The 16292-nt window shown below is 44.1% G+C and overlaps 1 protein-coding gene across 1 annotated transcript in view; it reads left to right on the forward strand.

Annotated features, from left to right (window-relative positions):
• Positions 1-16292, forward strand: part of CFAP47 (cilia and flagella associated protein 47) — a 3369192-nt gene that overhangs the window by 351774 nt on the left and 3001126 nt on the right. The window lies entirely within an intron of this gene.

Here is a 16292-nt window from a genome sequence, read left to right on the forward strand (position 1 = left end):
CTGGTGGGGGAGCTTGATACCTGTGTGGCTCTGGATGTGCAGCAGGCGACCAGTCAGCAAACCTAGCTGAGTTAGGGAGAGAGGGAGGAGGGCAGTAGGCAAGAATAGAGAGGGGGGGTTAGCAAAGGAGAGGGAGAGGGAGAGAGAAGAGGAAGGTCTTGAGGAGTTTCCGGGAACTTAAGGTGATCATGCTCAAGACGGAGAAAGGCAGGGAGGCTGTTCCAGAGGGAAGCACCTGCAGAGGCAAGAGATCTACCCCCAAATCTCTGTTTTGAAGACATCGGCTCACTCGCAGAGAGTTGGAGGAGGACGAGCGGAGGGCTCTAGAAGGAGAGTATTTAGGGAGAGAGAGTTGTAGATAGTGTGTGCCCCGGCCCCAGAAATCCTTGTGAACTATGCAGAGGGTCTTTGTCATGATGCCTACCCCCGGGCATCCGGATCAAGCCCATCAGCCCCGGGAGCAGGCATCCAGGTATTTAATAAAACCTCAGCAGCCCCGGCTGTGGGCTGTCTGGGTTCAGTCTTGGCGCCTTGGGTGCCAGGCTCATAGACTTTACTTAACTCATGCAGACCATGCTGCAAATGAATCCAAGCCAACGCGAGGCCTGGATGAGACTATTTTTCTACAGAGACTATTTTTTACTCGGGTGTGGTTCTAGGGACTTCTTACCTGGAACTACTTTGGAGGCTATTTAAACCACACCCGAACATCAGCACATTCTTCGTGTTATTCTGCATCCAGCAGCATAACGCTCACCGTGCCTGCAGTTAGCATCCAGTCTTCAGCCACGCCCGTCTCGAATCCAGAGCTCCTATCAATAGAAGAAAGAAGAAGGAAAGGTCAGAAAACAGATATTTCAATCCTTACTTGAATTCCGGATCCAGCACGCCTTCGAACTTGAAAAGGACATTATTCTACATGTGTCGCATCGCCAGCTGCAGCGCCGCGACATACTCGCCAGTCCTCACAGCATTTTTTGATCCAGCGCAGCCTCCATCATTTTCTCCGCCGAATTCCACCATCTAGGGGACAAAAGAAACATAAGGTTAGCCGAGAGAGCCAACAAATACAACCTCTCCACCATAGACTTACCTGATTAACAACCGGAGGCATTATTCTGTAACAAACCGCAACTTCTTACGCCGCACCTGTAAGGAGAGAGAAAATAGCAATTTAAACACCCGCATCTTTTGCCGGACAGTGTTGGGTAATACAGACTCTTACCTGAACACCATCAGCTGCCACAAGACAATCTTCCCTTGGAGCCAGCTGCAGCACAAGAAAGGAATGTACAAGAGTGAACATCGGACATATTGAACTCTTTGAACTTATACTTACGGGTTCTCGCCTGGAACCTGAGTCAATATTCATCCGCCCTCAAACCAGTGAAGTAACTGGTATCTACGTGCCCCTGCATTCCACGCAGGATGGAGAGCTCAACATTTACAAACATAAGGTGAGCTTACAGAAAGTGAATATCGGTGGTGATTAGTGGGGAGAACAGTGGGGTGCCATTACTAAAATCCACGGGTGGCTAAATCCCTTTCTCCACTTGCAGGAGAATATTTCTACGGGTCAAGCAGACGAGATTAGGCGGTCCAGTCTGTCATCTCTGCACTACGCTTCACGTTGGAGGAGGTCGCAGCTGTCGGGGTCCGATCGATGCCCCTGTGGGAGCCAGGTGAGCGTAACAGTCTTGAACTTGATCCTTGCAGCCACAGGGAGCCAGTGGAGGGATTTCACTGCCGGAGAGATGGAGTCCCTGGACTTGAGGCCAAGGAGAAGTCTTGCAGTTCTGTTCTGGATGAGTTGTAGAGGTCGTAGAGTGGAAGTAGGACGATTGAGAAAGAGACTGTTGCAATAGTCCAGTCTAGAAAGAACCAGGGCTCTGGAGATTGTAAGCCTCTGGGGGAAGGTGAGAAAAGTTTTAATACCTCTGAGGAGGTGCAGCTGGTAGTGGGATTTTTTAGAGATGTCTGAGATGTGAGAGAAGGAGAGAGTGGAATCGAAGATGACCCCTAGATATTTTGCATCACTAGTGGGTGAGGGCGCAGGGCTAAGTGAGGCCGGCCATAGTGACAGTGGGAAAACGGGAGCAGGGGTCCCAATGAGGATGATCTCTGTCTTGCTGGCATTGAGGGAGAGATAGTTCCCAGCACACCAGGACAGACGGTCAGGGATGAGCGATGTCATGATTCCTGCCCCTCATGTCCCTAGCCCTCCAAGATGTCAGGCTGGAACCAGGCCACAATCACCTACATGGCCCTCAAGGGCCTCTCCATCCCTCCAAAGACCCGCTTGGAGTCAGACTTGGCGCTTGTGGCACCAGGCTCACTCACTCCCATAGGATAACATTGGGGATTGGACTTGTAGTGCATTGATGGGGACAAGATGGATGCCCCCACATATTTCGGTTCCCAGAACTGCATGTGCAGTCTAGTCTTTTGGGTGTGGTTCAGCCGAGAGACACCTGGGATACCCAGAGACTATTTAAGCCACGCCCAGGCTGAGAAACATGCTTTGTGTTTTCTGCACCTGCAGCGTGACACTCAGTGTTCGGATCAGTCTCCATTAGGCCTGCATCTTTCTTCTGCGCTCAGCTCCTCAAGAACAAGAACACTGTTAGGAACAGCCTTACCTTGCGGCGCTTCTGCCCATCCATCGCTCCTTCTGTTCTGCGGCGTCTTCGGCGGTGTCATTCCCGTCCCGGCACGCCACTTCCTAAGGGAAAAGAACAGAAAAAAGGCATTAGTAAGCACTCTGCAAATCTTCGCTTATTTTTAAATACTGTACGAGCTTCAAACGCTTACCTGAATCCCAGCCGCTCTTGGGGAACACTGTCTCCGGAACTTCTCATCCATCTGCAAGAGGGAAAAGACACTCCAGGTTAGCGTGGAAACCTCTAGAGACGCCGCATACCACCCTTACTCACCGCATTTCTTCTTCATAATCGGCATCCGCGCTAAAAATGTCGCGGCACCTAAAAGACACAAAAAAAGAACTCAGTTCAATACAAATACGAAAGGGGCGCATCACGCGCATCGCGCTCTCAATCACCTTCAGCGCTACTCATCTCAGCAGCACGTCGCCATCCCCGGACGCCCGCCACCATCTAAGGAAGGAAAGGAACGAAGTTAGAGAACTGTTCAAAAGACTCATTATACTTACCTGTCAGACTTTTGCCAGTGAAGTAACTAGGCAGCAACGAGCCCGCATCAATCAACGCGCCCCTGCGCTGAAAGCATGTCGGAGAGCACGCTTTCCAAGAAAACAAGGTGAGCTGTGGATCAAAGGGAAGGGTTGGACACCGGGGAAGAAGGGGTTCAAGCACACAGAGACAATAGGGAGTTAAACTCTACCAATCCTGTGTTTTAGGCCCAGTCTCCAGTCGAGTAGACTCCAGGGAAGGGTTTGAGGTCGTAAGAGGTCAGAACAGGCTGAGTGACGTCCCCATGGATACCAGGTGAGCGTTATAAGCGAGTAGGAAGAGGCCGAGGGTAGCCTGGAGGAGAGCTGTGTGTCATCCGCAGAACACTGAAAGTTGGAGGTGAAGGCAGAGATCATGCGGGCCAGAGGGGCCATGGAGACATTGAAGAACCAGGGGATAGGTTAGAACCACTAGGCACAGCACAAGTAGAGAGAGTGATAGCAGAGAGAAAAGATCCAAGTTCCACCTGAGAAGGACAGTAAGAGAAAAAGGAGGCAACCCATGCCAGGGCCTGTTCCGTGATCCCCAGGGTGTCACAGAGATGAGATAGCAGGATGTTGTGGTGTCAAAAGTAGAGGAGAGGTCGAGAAGAATGAGGACAGAGGGAGAGTTAGAGTCCAGATTTGAGAGAAAATCCTCAAGTACTGAGACGAGGAGGGAGAAGGAGTTCATGCAGACTGAAAGAAACCCAAAGTTCACAATGCGGACTAGTTGTCATGATGCAGCACGAGTGCGCAGGACATTTAAAAATCGTGTCCGCATTTGGGACTGGAAGAGAACCTGAGAGAAAGGCAGAACCTCAGAAGGAAGTAGCATGGGGAAGGGCTGAGCTGTAGAACGCAGGAATTTCCAGGAGGACGCTTGCAAAGACTTATCGCATGGCACGAGGCCAAGGGAGACGCAATGGGCACTGTGCAAGGACTGTCAGATGGCAACAGAGCTACCTGAGCCACCGTCGTGTCAAGAAGCGGCTGTCTTGCTGGCGGGTGAGCGCAAAGCAGTCGGGAGTGCTGGAAGATGGTCTACAGTGCGAGGCAAGATGTCCCAAAGGGGAAGCTTTGTCACATCAACATGCCACAGGTTAGGAACTCTACAAGACACCAGTGAGTCTGCCCAGAACCATTCGGGGTCCTGGGGCATTCTGACAGGCATGTAAGAAGATAAGAACTTTTGAATACTGACCAAGTAAAGTACAGGGACAGTTAAAGTTGCGCACAAGTCCTCATGTATGAGATGTCAATGTGGGGAAAGTTGGAGCAAGTATTACCACAATACCACAAGTATTACCACACGTACCACAGAGTGCAGTTGGTGCTGGAGAGTCCCCTTTTGTTGACCCTGCATTCTGGCAAACAATTTGATTTTAGACGGTCACTATATTCTGTGGATTTAGTAGGCTGTTTCACCTGCGACCTGAAGCCATGCCCATTTTTCACAGAAGCACTATTTAGTTGGCTGCCAAGCACACCAGCACGCGCATACCTCTGAGTGCACAGAGTGCTGTTGGGGCAGTGGGGGTGTGTGTAGTGCCTTAATTTTCCAAAAAGTGCACAATTTTATATATGCTTTTTATGAAATTGGTAGGAGGCAATTGAATTTGGTGGTCTCAAATTTTTGGTAAAACAGTGCTATAGATTGGAATAACTTCTATATTACTCACTGGAATAACGGTTCATCTCTCCCAATATTACTACACTTTATAGAATTGTGCTAGTCAGTACAAATTACCCTGGTGACATAGTCTCACTCTAATAAGATGCCAGCCATCTTAAAAAATACCATCTCACGAGTGCAGCAAAAATGGCATGTAAGACACAACCTGGAGTGCTAAAAACAAAGAGAGCTATTACCAAGAGAAAAAGAATTAACGATAAGATTAGTAAAAGTAATGTTGATCGGGTAACTCTTGTTGTAGTGGAAGCAGTTTGGGGAAAAAAAGGGGGGAACCTCATATGGCACAAGACAAAATCACAACCTATTTAAAACCGCTAGTTATAACCAAGGAAAAACATAGTGCTATGGTAGTTTCACGTCGATTCAAGTGCCGGGCGATAAGGGGGATGATGTTGAGCAATTAGAACCAATCGATATCAACTCTCTATTGAATATGGTGCTAAACCTTCAAAATGCTAAAAATATGGGTGCAGATTTAACAACTGAAGTTTCCCAGAGGCCCCAGAGGCCCCCATATGATGTTGAGGTATTCTCTACTAACCTAGAATAAACACTTGATTTCGATGAGTCTGTGGTGAGAGTTTACGTATCTTCCCCGATAAGGAGAAATGTTTCCACAACCTCAACTGATTCTTCCGGGGATGATTCCATGTGTGAACCTGAACTCCTAAAAATATCAAAAGCTCTATTTACTATCAGTAGTTCCATATTTAAAGAGCAAGGCATTGAGGGCTTTGCAAGATTGGTGGATATGATCCTTGGCATATCCAAACCAGTAGAGGAAATAACCCACTCTGTCATGGCTGGTGTATCTGATACTCCATGCATGTTTACCCCATATGACGTGGAAAGAGGCAAGACAGTAGACTGTGGAGAGGCGAATAGAGATAGTAGAGATAGTTTTAATTCCTTTGATTCTATTCTAACAGTCCATGACGATACGTACAGCTCGCTTAAGGAAACCTCTATGAATAAACAGGAATCAGTACAAATCAATGAAAATGTTACTTACTACACAAATAATCAGCCGAGACTTTCTCTGATAAAAACAAAACAGAGAAAAATAAAAAATAAACTATCAAAAGATCATCATTATCTTTGGCTGACGCTACAAGATCTGGAGTTCGATGCAAAGAGTTAAAGGACCGTTTTAATGACATACTGAGTGCGACTATATATAACATCAAAATAAAATTCATTGAGGATATTAATGCCATGGCGTGTAGTCCTTTTCTGAATAGATCTAATGTGTTGGAACTTATACACCAGGTCCCTGAACTAAAAGCGATTACTAAGCAAGAAATCACACTAGTGAAAATCCCAAAAAACAGTAATGGCCCTAATTGGGCTATAATACACACAGTATCCCCTATTGTCTGAATGCATTATGCTATATGCCAATGCTTAGAGAGTTTGGATATGAATTTGTACGTATAGAAAACTGTTGTGAAACGCAAAACTAACAGTTAGGGTACAAGTTGAGAGCAAAACTGGAATAAGCCCAATAAACATTGATCAACTGATCCACCTCTGAGTTGAATAACTGAAAGAAGCGTGGATGAGTGCTATCGAAAATGATTACACAAAATACAAGAATTATGGATGTGAGGCTCTGGATTGACCTATGAGGGATGGTTAAAGATGAAATATCGATTATATCATGGTAATCTAGAGGCCATCATTCATTTGTGTCTAGAAAAGAGAGTTTAGGGATGTTGTTGAATACTGATGTCTTTGCCTTACAGGAAACTTGTTTATACCACGATTTTGTATTACATGGTAATAAAATATTCCTAAATAAAGCCAAACATTCAGCATTGGGAAGGCCCTCGGTGCAGGGAAGAGGGGCTAATACTAGGAGCTAAAAACCATCTATCATTAAATGAATATAAAGGGAAGATTAATAACTAATTTACATTGGCAGCCATTCTTGATTCAAATAGTGATGGTACCAATAGTAATAGTATACTGCTAATAAATGTATATAACCCACCTAATGATACACACACAGGTTTGATAATTGGTGAACTTTATCAAATAATTGAGAATTGGACGGCAGACAACCCAAAGGCACTATTTCTTATAATGGGTGATCTAAACTTTGAGATTCACACCTACATTTAGGGATGTTGGGGACCTTCTTTCTGACTGGTACTAACCAATGGGCTGTAACTGTCATCGCAGAGATGACTGATGATCCCCAATCCTGTGAGAAATGGGGAAACCTTTATCTATACCATTGGGTTATGCCAATTGTTTATAGCCCACGAGATAGTGAAATTATGCCCATGCTAAAAAAACACTGATGGAAGCAGATGTTGGCACATCTAAAAAAAACGTGGTTGGCTCATACGAAACTAAGAAAAATGAGATTAATCTTATAATGGAAACCGATTTAATTTAATTCGATAGAACCAACTATTATAATCCAGAGAAAGATATGCAAAATAAATCAATAATTGGGTTGGACCGTAATGTGCTCATCCAAGGATGGACCGGGAGGATAGCTCAGGGGCAAAGCCCTTGCCTTGGAAGCAAGACAACACGGAGCAAAACAGGTTCGATCCCCGGGTCCGCGCTTAGAAACCTCTTGGTATTAAGCATGTTATAAATAACAAATTAGAATTAGAAAAAGGATGCAAATCACATAATATTGAGCTAATAATTAATAAGCTGAAGCTTTCTAGAGAGGCTGGCGTAGACGGCATACGACGGCATACCAAACTTTACATATAAGCATAGACCACTCTTCTGGGCCAACACCGTAGCAATGCTGTTTACCACAATACTGAATACAGGTATAATCCCTATTAGCTAGAAAGCTTCCATTCACATCCCTATTTTTAAAAAAGGGGCAAGAGACCACCAAATTATAGATTGCTGGCCATGTCCGATGCTGCTTCTAAAATGTTTGCACAGATTCTATTAAGTATACTGAATGTATGGACAAGGGAGAATAATATACTTTCCAAATCACAAACCGGGTTTGACGTGGAATGGGGGCTATAATCAATGTTTGGACACTTATGCAATTGAAACTACAAAGTCTAGCATGCAAAGATAAACCTTTATACGTTTGTTTCATTGACTTCAAAGAGCCTTTGACTTGTTGATAGACAACTGGTGGAGGAAACTAAGAGGGCAATTTGAGCCTGATGATAAGAGCTGTACACAGATAATGTCACTCGGATCCGACTAGATCAAGAGAGTACTGTGAGTGAAAAAATATCAATAAACCCGGGCCTCAAGCAAGGATGCCCGTTAGCACCCACACTCTACAATATATACATGTCTGATCTAGCAAAGTTCACGTGTGATATTTGCAATTTCCCACCTCGGGAGGATAGCTCAGTGGCAACATGCTCGCCTTGGAAGCAAGACAACACGGAGCAACACAGGTTCGATCTCCGGGTCAGCGCTTAGAAACCTCTGGGGATTAAGCGTGTTATAAATAACCTATCATATCATATATCATATCACCTAAACTTGGAGATATACACATAGGCTGGTTAGGTTACGCAGATGACATGCTCCTGTTAGACCATACCCCTATAGGTTTATAGCGTACAATCGATGAGGGAAAAAATTGTTAAAATAGCTAGAAGGTAAACTATGGCATAGAGCTTTGGGCCTTCCAAGAAATGCGCCAGTTGACGGTATTAATTATGAATTGGGTTTAACATCACTTACTACACTAACTAAAATACAGATGGGTATTCAACATATACAAATTTGCAACAAACTTGAATATAAAAACCCTCTCTACTTGGACTATGGCAGTTTCACTATTAGCAATGTTACAAATGAAACACTGCAAGAATGGAATAATGACATTAATTTGTTCTTTGATGAGATTGGTTTTAAATGGGATAAGGAAACAGCATTATTGGTAATGGAAACAAAAATTTAAAAATTAGCTAGTGTTTGGGACCGGGATAATATTTACATTTACATTTATTTATACTGCGCACAATTGACCCACAGCCATATTGGTGCAACAAGACAAACAACAACAAAAAAGAAAGAAAAAGAAAAACAACATAGAACTAAACAGAAGCCCTAACATTTAGAGATAACAGTAGTGAAACAGGGTAAAACACAAGACTAGGAAATATCCACTAAGCTATAATCAATAATTCAGTTCAACACAATATTCTACTTTGAGGACTGTGATAGATGCTTGAAATTAGTAATTCTATTTAAAAATTCATAACCTGACAAAACTAGGTACCCTTTGTAAATATGACAATTATGTGAGGCAGAGATTTCTAGTGAATACTCCATGTAGCTACCCTGCTAACTATTTTGATATGAATGTCCGTAGATTCGTAAGAATGGGACTCCTACTGATCTTATCAAGAACTGCAGCATGGCACAATTTCCCATATGGGCTCTGACTCTGCAGATTTTGTAAAGTGAAAGTCGAAACTCCCAGACATCTCCTGAGTGTGTTAAATTAGCTGAGATACATACAAAGGGTTATTATAATATGAGGTACGAAATGACTAACTATACTTCCGATATATCTTGGCCATCAATATATGCAGGTAATTCGACTGTATTAAATGTTACCATCTTCCATATTGGAAAAAAGTATGTTGCCTTTTAGAAAATAGATTTGAACATGTTGTGATCTAGTCAAATTATGATTTATATGTTAATTCAGGTACCAATGAAATGTTCTTTTTTACATTAATTTTAATAACATTGAATCAGGAAATGGGATTTTATGACTAATTTTACTGTTGTAATGGATTTTTATATATAATGTTTTATAGGTTTATTTATTATTTTTTTTTTTTATTGTATGTTAACCTGTTTAAGGTTTTTTACAAATCTGTGCTGTAGTGAACTGTGTTCGTACTACTTCTAAGAAGTTAGACCAGGACTTAAGACACCACTCTCGAATTTCCTTGAAGATCACTTGCTGGTGTTGTTGGTGTTGCAGGCGATGAAGTACTATCACTGGCTTTTGCCAGGGCTACTTCAAGGAATTTAGCTGCCGCTCTGGACCATCTGGTGGAATCGCCTGCAATTAACCGAAACCATATTGTCTCTTCGTCGAGTGAGAGGTTTATTTAACAATAATAAAGTATTTCCATAAAGTATTTCCACAAGCAAATAAACCTTAATCGACATATTCAAACGCAAAACTTGCACAAGTCTCTATCTATGAGATGTCGATGTGGGGAAAGTTGCAACAAGTAGTATCAAGCTAATGAAGAAGCACATTGAAGTAATACAACTGTGCTATATTGAAAGATTGTTTGAAGTGAAGAAGTCCTGGTGAAAGAAGTGCATCAGGCGGTGGGCATTTTGGAGAGAGATACCTGGCAGAGAAGTATGCTGGGGGATCTACAAGACCCCAGAAAGGGATTCCAGGCAGGGGAGTACACCAGGCAATCCACTCAAAGCATATTGAAAACTAAGACCTTGGGCCTCATTATGGGTCCAGCAGTAACCCTGCCGGTGCTACCGGCAGATTGCCGCCAGACCCATAATAATTTACCAGCGCCTGACTGCCCGTGCCACTGGGCTATTACAAGTCCGGCGGCTGGGAAGTCAGGCGCCGGGAAACATTTGTTAATCCCCATTCCCATAAAGTCCTATAGGACACAATGGGAGTAAGGACACAGGAGCACCGGCACCGTTAGCTGTTCCTACCGTGGCCGCTGCGCCCAGCAGGGTTAGACCTGTCAGGCACACCAGCTCCGGCAGGCATACTTGTAGTTTGCCAGTCCGGAAACAAGGGTGCCAGTGAGCTTACCGGCACCCTTTTTTCCAGACCGGCAAACATGTAATGAGGCCTATTGTGTCTAGATACCTGGCAGGAAAGTAAACCAGGGGATTGAAGAATGGGATGAAAGGAAGCCCTGGCAAGCTGAATACCAGGCACTTTGAAGATAATTAAGACATTTTAAATTGTAGGACGATACCTGGCAGGAGAGTACACCAGGGGATCTAAAGGACCAACTAAGGATTCCTGGCATGGGTGTATACCAGGAGACCCATTAAAGCTACAGAAATAGACTGCTTTGCAGAACACATTGTAGAAAAGTATACCAGAGACAATAGAAAGTAGGCATTTGAACAAAGACCTTTCTTTCATGTTGAGACCTAAACACCTCGCAAAGGGGGATACTCGGAAACCTGTAGTGCTCACAGGAGGATTTCTGATGGACAAGTGCATGAGCTGATCCACCAAAATATTTAAAGAAGCTAAAGAGAATCTTATATGGAACATATTATTTGAACAAGATCGCTTTTTATGAAGCCAGTAATGGGGAAAGTCTAGGAAGAGCTAAATGGCATGCAACATTTTGTTTGCACAGGAACTTGATAAGTCTGCCATAAAGAATCAAAAGAGTTGTTTGAAAGAGACGCTTTGGCCATCCTTGAAGAAATATTTGAAAAGACACTTTTTCCATCCTTCCTGAAATATCCAGGGGAAGGGAACCACCCTCTGGATCCAAGGGTTTCTCCTTGGAAAAGACTATTTCTGTTGGATTTATCTATTTGCTTTAATTGTGAGTACTGTTTGCCAAAGAAGACATTTTCTTACACTTTTAGTTTTTCCTTCTCAGTGTGAGGGTCAGATTAGTATGTTTTGGACACAAGGACAGTTTATATAATTTTGACGACCCGACACAGACTGAACTTTAGTTTTAGTTTCCTAGGCACGGAAACTCTCTTTAGGCTAGGGACAGAGAGGCCTTTATCTACCGCTTTTATTTTATGTGACTAGTCTCAAAACCTGACCACATGGACCCCTTAGGGTGAGTATTGTGAAGAACTCAGAACCTAGAGGTAGGTACTCGCAGGGGTTTACTTTCCAAAAGTCAGCCCCACGAAGACTAACCAATCCAGTAAGCATGGGGCTTCTTCCCTATGTGCAGTTTACAGATCCGCCAAAAGGAAACTGTCGCAGATGGCTCAAAGAATGCTCCATGTCTCAGACAGTTCAAGGTTGTTTATTGAACTTTCAAAAGGCCCTACAGTCATCCCTCTCTCTCGTTTTATGACCCCCCTCCCTGACCCAGGCCTCCATAACCCTTTGTTAACCCTGAATGTTGCCTGACTGGATTTCCAAACTGTCCTTACTCTAATCAATTGTTGGTTTATGAAAGGCTTTGAGAATGTTGCCTCCCAGACACCCTGTAAGATTCAGTCGTTATCTTTCATGTTCACTCTTTCCTGTTCCTTGTTTTCTACTCTTTACACTCCCTCTCCACTCCTCCCTCCAATGTCTTTCACATTTTCCAGGTCTCACCGCCACCCTTTGATGTTAATCCTCCCTCCTATTTATTACCACTCCCACACTACTTCTCTCTCCTCCACACTACTTACATCACTCCTCCCCTCCGACTACTCAAACACCCTCCTTTCACCTGGTACTGTTCACTTCACAATCACCCCTTATACTAAACTTCCTAACACTTGCCATACAATTACAAACACACTATAGTACCACTTGCATGCACTGTCAAATACCTCTCCATTTCCCGAAATGACTCTACAATCCAATGCTCGTTCGTTTCTCCTTCTGGTCTCTTGGTCTGCCACCTCCTTCACTGACCTCACCCGAACAACCCAAAACGTCCTGTTTCCTGGGTTGGCTTTTATTCCCCTCCCTATCCTCTGATTGGTCTGCTGTCCCTAACCAATCTGGTCTTGTTTTCCCCACCAAGGAGGTGTTACAATCAGCAAAGTTTACAAATAGTGGGTGAAGCCCCGCCAACCTTCTCTGCACAGCTCTGCGGTGGAATAAGGATGGCGGCCAAGGAAGATGAAAGTCCAAGTTTGTGTTAGGGGGGGGACTGGATCATGGCTGCCCTAAAATAAGCCTGAGTGGTGCAAGGAACGGTGGAGGGTTATTTCCATGCATTTGGGGTCCAGGTCTCTGATCTCCTGCTGTGGATGCTGTGTGGCATTGTAGGATTGCTCAGTTTGGTGTCGACCAGGTTTTCATTGGTGTCTCTTAAAGAAATAAAGACCTTGACAAGCATCCGGTAGAAGAGGCAGGGTGTTAGGCAAGCTTGTTCTGCAAAGACATATGCTAGCACTAGGGGGTGCATCTGGCTGTGGCTTTCCCACTGGTAGGCCTCCCACCCATGGCTTAGAGGAGCTCCCTTCCTCTCAAGGCCAGGGTATTGGCCTTGTCATAGGACTTGAACCCATAGCCAACATCGACCCACAATGATCGGAAAGGATAAGCAACCTTCCCACGAGGGAGCTCTTCAGGACAGAATCAAAAGCAATGGCAATTAAGATTTGAGGATTGCGAATTAAGCCATTAAAGCATGATTGAGTGGCTCTAAGGGCAAAGAGATGGTGCTCACCAGCAGAAGACTGTCCCACAAAGAAGACTAAAGTGGGGGTGACGCAGAACAGCCACGAAGAGAAGATGAGATGGAGTGTTAGGGTACCAACACCCTTCCAGGCGAAGGTAGTGACTAGCACCAAGGCGGATTCCCTCATTGGTAGAAAGTAGAAAGTGGCAGTAAAACATCTTGGAGTCGGCCCGACCATTAGTGTCGCTAGCAGGATAAGTGAGGTGGCCCAAAATGGATGTCTAAAAGCCAAAGACCCAAACTGGAGATCAGCCCAGGACACAGCATTCAGCCATTCAGCCACATCGCCAAATTTGGTCCTTAAATTACTGCATGTCAGAAAAAGGTGGGAAATCCTCCAGCAGGTATATAAACCTGCTTTTACTGGATTTTGTGACGGAACTTAACTCAGATAAAGGTTTGCCCATAAATACTGTCATTCACAGGGTCTGACCTAAACCAACCCTTCAATCACGATAGGGGCCTTGGGACAAAAGGTCAGGAGGCCAGACCATATGATTGGCCTCTGAATCTGCCACTCAACACAGACCATCCCCAAAGGATGTGATTTGGGAATCCCAGGGACAGAGACTGGTCTAAACCAGTAGAAGCCAATATGGAAGCTCTCATCGGGCTCACAAAGGAAGCCCCAAAAACAAAATGACAGAGTAGGGCTTCAATACACTGGTAACCGAATAGATGCCAAAAAGGTACATTGGGCTACCAATGCAGTAAATTGGCTTTGATCTCTGGGGAAGCCAAAACCTAATAACAGCTGCCATCAACCAAGCCCTAAAACCAGTGTAGGGTTATTTAATCTGCATAGGGCATAAATAGAGTGCTTAAGAAACTCTCCTGCAAATGCATCCCTTATGGGTGACCTAGGACCACATACTCGGAGAGTGAAAAGGGATTGCAATTGCAGGGGAACTTCAGTAGTAGTGCCTCTGACCATCAAAAATAGGTCAGCGACCAACAAATATAAATAGGGAAAAAGCAAAAAGTTAAAGGGGTCTCACCAAAAGGCCACAGCGGCCTGTGTGAAACTGCATACTTCTACCTTTCCAGCTGGGTAATCTCAGACGGAGGAAAGGTTCTGCAGTCTCTAAAACTTTCACCCGGGCATTGGAGCCTCCTCCCTAGGTGTTCCCTGGCTGTTGTCTAGCTGGCCAACTTCCAGCCATAGGATCATGATTGTTTCTCAAACATATATCCTAGTTTAGGTCCTTAACAAGTCACAACAGTCGTAGGCTTATGGGATTTTTTCTATTTCTCAGTTATTCTTCCTCTTCTGACTTCCTCCTCCTTTATTCACCAAATGTTCATACCTCCACACACCCCAGGCTCACCATGTCTGAGTCCAGTTTGCCACTGCTTTTCTATCACCAGCTGCCTCCTCTTTTTTTTTAAATGTACTCTCCAACCTCCTCACTAATGCTTCATTCACACCTTCCCCTGCTGTTCTCTGCACGCTCACTTCCTTCCTATTTGATGTTCTTTCTGACCTTTTCCTCAATGCACTTTCCTTTTTCTGTTCTATCCTCTTGCAGCTCCTCTCCAAATCCTTTCACCCTCCTCTGTCTGCCTGCAACCTCAGTCTCTCACTAACCAACTCCAACCACCCACACAACTTGCTAGCTCTACACTCCTGAGCTCCCTTTTTCTTATCTCCTGGAGCCTTTATATAGCGCTGCTGCTGAATTGCTCATCTGAGTGGCTGAAAGGGGTCAAGTGACTGAAATGAGCATGCTTAGTGGCAGGGATGCGTTGTAGATCTGGGTCCATGTGGGAAGTCTTTAAATGGGTCAGCTGTCATTTTAAAATTCTTTTCTGTTTTTCTTGCTGCTGGATGGGCTGGAACTGCCTCCAGCTGGAGGACACCCTCACCAGGGTTTGATTTGGCTGTTTTCCGTAGCCAGCTGATCTATATGCGAGTGTGTGTTTGTGTGCACTGTGGACTCCTTTTGGGGTTGGGCAGTCAAAAAACCCTTTCGTTTGAATCTGGGGGTGTTCTTATTTGTCCCATGGATATCTATCAAGCTGGTGCGTGCAGGAGGCTTTCTACCCTGTGGCGACCATGAAAATGGCAGCGGTCCATGGAAATAAATCAACAGAACATAACAAATAATGGATTCTGGGAGATAGTTCTTCAATATTGGGCTTTTCAAAATGCGCTGTGTGCCTTGGCCTGGGGATGGGTATTATAGGTTGCGTCAAGGGCCTGGAGTTATCCTTCCCAGGACCATATGACAATGACAAGTGAGTTCACTTTGTAACACTTGCTTTCTCCTAGACATTATTTTCAGTTCCTGTAAGATGTCACCCTTATGCAGCATACTAATTTCTTAAGTTCCTTGAATTGTTTTAGGATTTCGGACAAGGGATGCTCTTGGTGGCACCTCTTATCATTTTTCATTTTCACAAAATGAAAGTAAATACCCAAATGTTTTGCGAATTGTCCCGTAGTTATTAGCCCACCATCCTAAGATAACTCCCCATTCTATGGTCGACACATTTTGAGTCTCCTATGAAGAACCATTTCAGTGATTTTATTCAAATCTAGCTTTGTTACCTACTCTGAGAACTCATTATCTTCATCTGCTTTGATTTACACACTGAGAATATGTTCTTGGGAATCCAACTAGCCATCAATTTCAATACGTTCAACTATTCTTTTTTTCATAAGACTCATGCAATTTCTCACCATTAAAGTAGAGTTGACTCTTATAATTGCCAGCCTCCTCTATATTGCTACCTTTATGAAAGGATGACTCCTTACTTTTTCACCAGTCCTCTGGATCTATTCCTGTCTTTAGCAATCGATTGATCAATCAATAAGGATTGCTGATGGCAATGCCACTCATGTCCAAGCTCATTTTATTTACCATGGTTTATTACATTTTGACCAATTGCCTTTTCTCTTTGTCTACTTCTATCGGAATAATTGATCTAATGGATGATTGAGTAGCTTGATTCCTGCATTATCTCCCTCCTCTAATCCACTATTTTCATCACTTTGTGCCCTGGGTACTGAACAAACCTACTCATTCAAGAATTCCAAATTTTTTATCCTGGGTCT

Source organism: Ambystoma mexicanum, chromosome 7q (genome assembly GCF_040938575.1).
Source record: "Ambystoma mexicanum isolate Mex_15411 chromosome 7q, UKY_AmexF1_1, whole genome shotgun sequence".
NCBI lineage: Eukaryota > Metazoa > Chordata > Amphibia > Caudata > Ambystomatidae > Ambystoma > Ambystoma mexicanum.